This window comes from Anthonomus grandis, chromosome 11 (assembly GCF_022605725.1).
Source record: "Anthonomus grandis grandis chromosome 11, icAntGran1.3, whole genome shotgun sequence".
Taxonomy (NCBI): domain Eukaryota; kingdom Metazoa; phylum Arthropoda; class Insecta; order Coleoptera; family Curculionidae; genus Anthonomus; species Anthonomus grandis.
This window is the reverse complement of record NC_065556.1, coordinates 29,693,113-29,700,280: the sequence shown is the minus strand read 5'-3', so window position 1 is coordinate 29,700,280 and position 7,168 is coordinate 29,693,113. Positions and strand designations below refer to the sequence as shown.

General features: G+C 34.2%; 1 protein-coding gene across 1 annotated transcript in view; it reads right to left on the bottom strand.

The window, feature by feature from the left end:
• The window catches only part of LOC126741989 (band 4.1-like protein 4), a 43,784-nt gene extending 40,285 nt beyond the window's left edge, over positions 1–3,499 (bottom strand). The window contains exon 1 of the mRNA XM_050448505.1: positions 3,329–3,499. The gene's annotated coding sequence lies outside the window, so the exon portion shown is untranslated. The remainder of the gene's footprint in view (positions 1–3,328) is intronic.
• Between the last annotated feature and the right edge of the window lie 3,669 nt (positions 3,500–7,168).

The following is a 7,168-nucleotide window of genomic DNA, read 5'->3' as shown; positions in this document are numbered from 1 at the left end:
AAACTAAAAAACACATTTAACAACGTTAAAATTTTAAAAATAGTAATTATAATAACAACTGAATATTTCTTTGCTTTTCCCTCGCAAAACGATTTAAGACCTCTGCGGTATCAGTTATAATATTTCTATGCACGCTTAAAAGGGCAATAGTCCTGTTAGCCGCTCCTCGACCAGTTGAATTGCGCAAATAGTCTTTTAAACGCCTTAGCGATGAAAATGATCGTTCTGATGAGGCTGTAGATACAGGTAACGTAGCCAGAATTTGCAACAGAGTATGAATATTGGGAAACAAAGATGGATTATATGCTGATAATGCATCAAGAGTATTTTTTGGCCTTTCTGCTTGAGGCAGCTTAATCCATTTTTCTTTCCACAACTGTAGTTCTGCAGATAACGTATCTAGGTCCAAAAATTCCACAAGTCTTCCATTTTTACTATGTGTGCTTCGCACATATTTGGTACTAGACAATATAACAATGAAAGTGATTTTTCGTGATTTGCAAATCTTGCAGATTTTCATCAGTTCTTTTATAAATTGATCAAAAAAATGAATTGCAACTGTGATTCGAAAATATTCCTCTGCAGTAGCTGCCATGGCATTAGAACGATTCTGCTGTCGTGAAACTATTCTAGGTATTTTTATGCATTCTTCATCATCTATAGACTCTATAATAGCTTCAGATTTTTTACAAATATTTTTGAATTCTTGATCTATATTCAGTCTCATATTCCTGACCTGACTAATAACAGTATTCACATGCTCAACAGCGCTAAATAGATCAAAATCCACAGTCTGGAGAATTCTGCATAACGGTAGAGTAAAAGCAAATAAAGTGGACGCTGTTAACATACTGAACTCTCTGGTCATAATAGGTCGAAGAAACTGCAAAGCTTTTGAAGAAGTTTCGATGTCTCTTATTTGTTTTAGTTCTTCTAATGTTTCAATAATGGGTTCAAAAACTTCAGTAAACCTAATTAGTCCATCATGATTTTCCACCCACCGAGTTACACACATGGATGTTAACTTACTCCATTTACTATTTGGAACATGTTCTTTAATTTTATTTTTTAATATCTCAGTGCGCATAGCTGATAATTTTATAAAATTTGCAATAGATTTTATTGTTCCAATACAATTTCTGATACTCTGAACCTTACAGGAATGGGCAAGAGCTAAATTTAAAGAATGAGCACTACAGTGCACATATATTGCTGCTGGATATTTTTCTCTAATTATAGCCTGGACACCTTTAAAAAGTAAATTAAAAAAAAAGAGTTATAGTTACCAGTCGTTTCAATTTTATTTTACGTTATAAGATTTTCGAGGGGGGGGTTTGAACCCCCAAAACCCCCCCCCTAGATACGGCCCTGCCAGGCATATATCTTTTGTAAGTTGTGTTAAATATTTTGATAATCAGGGATAGTATTGGCAGATTAACGTTTGAGGTCATCAGTAGATAATAGTGTGTTGGAACGATTTACCTCCTTAACCCAATCATTGATGAGCAAAAGAAAAAGCGTTGGCCCTAGGTTGGATCCCTGCGGAATGATCCTGATTGATCATACAATTTTTGAAGAAGTATGCTGTGTTGACATTGTCAAGTTTGCGCTTTAATTATTGGTTGAACGTAATTCAGACCGGCGCCGCATCATAAACTACTTGACCGCGAAAATGACTGCACCACGCATACCACTGAATACGGAGATTTTTTCCCATGCTTTTACGCACAATCAGACAGCGTCCAAGATCGTTTATTTCTAGGACAAAATCTATTTTTTCGGAATAATTAATTAATTAGTTAAGAGAGACATGTTTGGCATAAATAAAAAGAAGTGAAAAACTATATGGAATATTTTATATACGGTTCTAAATCTGTCACAGCTCATTTTCAATACTGAAGCCTAGATCTTTCAATAACAACCTCAAAGATGTATTTAATCCTTGTTTATCATAGAAGTTCTCTAAATAATAAAAAAATCTTAGTAACAGTTCTACATTTGATATATGCAATCTTAGTAATAAAATTGTAAAACAACTAGTAAGTGAAGGTTTAGCAATCCATAGTCAATAATAATTAATGAATGTGTTTTATTTCGGGCTTTTTCCCAAAGCAACTAAGTTTAGTAAGATTGAACAAATTTCAAAAAAAGGGGACGAAAAACATCATCCATCGTATCTTACCGGTTTTATCAAAGCCAACAGAAGCATCTTTGAGAAGTCAGATCTGAAACTTCCAAAAGCCTTTGACTGTGTGTCACACTGAGAGAACTAGCAGACTATGATATGAGAGGTAATGTTTTAAGACTTATTGATTCATACTCAAATGATTTGAGATTTGAATAATTTTTTTAATGACTAGACTTAATGTCAAAATATTCTGTAATATGATAGAGCTACCTCATTTTTTGTCTCACAATTTCATAATACTTGATAGTTTTGTCCTACTGCCTGGCATTGTTTTTCTTAAAAGTACCTTTAGTAGTCTATGATAAAGTAAAAATATTGAAAATTACCTTTTAAGGTTTAAATGCGAAAATTTTAAAAAGTACTTACTTAAATTGCGTCAAACCAAGTACCCTTGTAAAGAGAATTAAAAGATCTTTCCAATGAGGTATCACTCGACCCCCTTTCCTATTTAAGATTTTAGGGGTAGTGCCACCCCCGCTTAGGGGGTTGTAGGTGGGAAAGTGATTTTGTGATTATTAAGTGTCCCCCTCGAAAATAAAATAGACAGGTTTGAGCATTTTTTTAAAAAGTTAATGGACTGCCCGTAATTGGGTCCGTTTCGTTTTCGATGCGCCACCCAGTATAAGGAGCCCTCGTTTTTTAGAAAATGTTCACTCTTCTTCATAATTTTACCACAAAATAATTAGAAAATTCTTAAAAGAGTTTCAGTAAAAGAAAGATCATTTCTTATTGAATAATTTCATATATTAACCATTTTAGTACCTTAAAAACCTTCCGAGCTAAAATCACTTTTGTCGGCCAAGGTCCGAGAGCCACCACATTTGATGTTCTTGAAATAACTATTGCAACATTAACAGATTAATGAAATATACCAAGTTTCTCGAGTTCCTGGAATGTTCATAACATATTCCTTGTGTCCATTTTCATGAACCAGTCGTACCACTGCGCCCCCATTGTAAACCACCACGCCAGGTACTCCGATATACAAATTTATCATAATCATACTGCAAGTTCATATACTTTTACCATCGCGTTACCAGTTTGACTAGAAGCTATACATACGCTAACGGGCGCGGTTTTAAAAAAATTCAAAAAAGCTCGGCTCGAAGTTATAATTACCGAAACGAACCCGGTACTTACCGGTGCTTGCGTGCCTCGCCACCAAATTGGGTTCTACCTGGTAGAATAGCCGGAAGCCATCGCGGGATCATCATCTCGGGACTCTAATATCTTTTAAATCGTTCCGGCCTTGGTCGGAAAGGGATTTCTTCAGGTTTTAATGCCGCTGCTGCTGCTGCTGAACTGAACCACCAATAGGACGCGTCACGATTATTATTCATCATCTTCCACTTGTTTTTCTATCTTTGAATTGTGCACCAGAGGCGTGACCGTATGTTTATATACATCAAATGACGATGCACTACATTTAATTATTACATATAAAATCCTATCTGATTTACAAATTAAATTTTTCACATCTCATATATCTGATGCAATAAAGCTTACCTATGCATGTTTGTGGATCTGGCCAAAGCGTTTGATACAGTTTGTTAAAATACACTTCGTCATATTCATTATTTATATTCAAAAGCAATTGGTCGTGCTAATTTAAACTTGGAGCTTATATTGCTCTGTTGTCCATTTATAATACCGCATATTACTCATTTGATAAATTCATGCATAATATCAAATATATTTCCTAGCTAATATACTTCCGTTGCCCAAAGTTCGATTCTGCCTATATTATGGAAGGTTCTAGAGAACTGTCTTGAGCAACAAATTACCTTGAGTGATGGAATTATTATTGAACATCTACTTTTTAAAAAGGAATAAATTTAATTCAAAATAAATTCTACACAAATTTGACCATCGATTAACTACAACTTTATTCGTCGAAAATTAATAGATAAGTGATTTTATATAATGCAATTTTTATGGAGCCTAATAATATTAAAATGCTTATTTTGTTAATTCAGGAATATTTGTAATAATAACAATTATGTATGGGGTCAACTGAGGTTCTTGGCCTGGTTGCATCACATAACTCCTCCCTCCTTAAGTTCGGAAAATAAGGGCTGCAATGGCTGCTCGTTTTTTCGACTCGTAGTGGTGGCTTCTTCTCGTAGTGGTCGTTCTCGTAGTGGTGGCTTCTATGAGATGAAACAGGCTTTTTCCATTTCTTCCATCCAATATACAGCAGGATTCCGCATATGAGGGCGGCAATGGATGAGATTGGAGCGATCCACGGGTACGTGGAATTTTCGGGCGCCTCTAGAGGGTGTAACTGGATTGTCGACAATATTTTCTGCGCTGTCTTCAGTTCATCCAAGTTTATTTCCTAGAGGGTAAATTTGGAATTGTTGTTGCTGCTTTGGACATATGAAAACTTTGGCAATTCTAACACATATTGGAATTCCGTTTTTCTTTCGCCTTCGTATGTTTTGTTATCTATCTGAACGGGGCACATAGATAGGGTAACAATACTTGGTTCAGAGATCTTGTAGAGTCCTTGTTGACATTTGTCTCGGGCGATTGTCATCTGCACAGGAATGACCAAAATTTCGTTACCATTTAGGCGTTGAATGGTACTTTTTTGGTAATTAACATTGGTTAACGGGCATATATTGGTTGACGTTGTTAGCAGTTGGAAGAGGCAATATTCGTCTTTTGAGAGGGTGGTTTGCTTGCAGATGAAAACGTCTTCTAGCTGCGGGCATTCTTCTTCTGTGGTCCAGTAGTTATCGTTTGTGAGTAGGATATAAGGATTGGAAGGGAGAATGGTTTTGTTTCCAATGGGTATTGGGTAGAGTTTGTAAAGTATATAGTGGTTGGGAAAGACAATTGGAGTGTGTATTGAAAATAAAATTGAGCTATTTTTGATAATTACTTGAACAGATAAATAGTTATAAAAGTTTACTAATTCTTTAAATTCAGGTATTCGGTTTGGACCATATATTGTTTTTATATTTTCTATTAAATTTAAAAGTTGGTTAGGATTGAGTATAGAGTTGTGCATTTTATTTACATGAGCGAATGAGATTGCGTTTTTGATGTTATTTATTACGGAATTTAAAGTGTTTAATTGCAACATTATATTGTCTAATATTAAAGACATATATAGGGCATTAGATAAATCTAACTGATTTTTCTCAAGTAAATTTAGTTTTTCCAATATAATTGCTTGATTGGTATTTATTTTTTCTAAATTTTTAGTAAATTCTTGTGTGATAGAGGATAGAATTGATTGTTCTTTATTAAAGTTGTTATTTAGAATTTCTTGATTTTTTGTTAGCATATCGATATAGTTATTATGAGTCAAGGGTACCGAAGAGCCATTTTACAGCGTTACCTACTACGTTAAGTAATCCTCTTTTTGATCAATTAGGTTTGTGAAAAATCTTGGTATTTCTTAAAATTGTCTGAAAATATTCATAGGTTTGATTAAATTTATAGGATGTAAGAATTGAGAAGCTTTCCTTTTGATTTGTACTGAAAACAGTTTTGTTTGCCTGAGTTAGTATGTTTTTTATGTTATATAGGGGAATTTCGATTTTTGTGAGGTTTATGTGAAAAGTGGATGTATATTTCGTAGCTGATATATAGGTTTTTCCTATGGCCATTGGTAGTATGCGATTTCTGATTATTTTTACTTCTAAGTTCGTAGCTATGGGTAGGAGGGGCAGGAATGGGATGATTTGTCTCATGATTTTACTTCTCGCAACTGTGGTCTTCTTGCCTTGGGTTGGTTTCAATGCCTCAACAAACAGTTAAAACTGACGATTTCTTGGCTTCAGCAACGTTTTCTTGGACTGCTTGCACAACCAGGAATCTTTGAGACACCTACATCCTACCGATTGCGCCAGTGATAGAATTATTATTGAACATCTACTTTTTAAAAAGGAATAAATTTAATTCAAAATAAATTCTACACAAATTTGACCATCGATTAACTACAACTTTATTCGTCGAAAATTAATAGATAAGTGATTTTATATAATGCAATTTTTATGGAGCCTAATAATATTAAAATGCTTATTTTGTTAATTCAGGAAAATTTGTAATAATAATAATTATGTATGGGGTCAACTGAGGTTCTTGGCCTGGTTGCATCACATAACTCTTGTTTTTAAACAGCAATTTTATCCTTCCTTTGAGGCAGTCTGGATTCCGTTCGAATCATAGCTGTGCGACTGCTCTATGCGATGAGACGGATAATATTATTCGATCTTTAGATGAAAACAAATCCGTTGTAAGTATGGACGCTAGATTATAGCAAAGAGCTTTTATTGTCGATACTTGGTTTTTTAGAATTTTCTAATGCTACAATGAAACTCGTGGAAAGCTTTATCACACATCGAAAGCGAAGAGTTTGTTTAAATGACAATTCTTCGAAAAACATGGCTGTAGTTATGGGAGTTCCTCAAGGCAGTGTTTTTGGTCCTTTTCTTTTTTTGATTTATTCCTGCGTTTTGTTTAAATGTTTAAAGTATACTAAACATCATAGTTATGCTGATGATACTCAGTTGATGTCGTTTGATTCGTCAAATCTGGTTAATGCTTGTGACTGTTTAAATGAATTCTATTATAGTCAACATAATGTATCTGTAAAACATGGCTTACAGTTAAACACTAAGAAAACTGTTGCGATGTTGTTTACCAAACAAAATTTAAGACAGCACCTATTGGTAAATTTAAATATAAAAAATAATTACGAATCTCTCGTATTTCAAGATATTTGCAAAAATCTCGGTTTGTTCATTGATGTAGGATTGGGATTCTCATATCATGTGACATGAAAATTGCAGAAATACGCAGCGCCATGAATTAAATGTAGATACTAAGCGAATTCTGTGCGACTCTCTCATTTTGACTTTTGTAATATTGTGTATGGTCCTTGTTTAGACAACAGAGATAAAAAGCCCATACAAAGTTGCAAAATGCATGTATAAGGTTTATTTTTGGTATTCGCAGGTCACATGT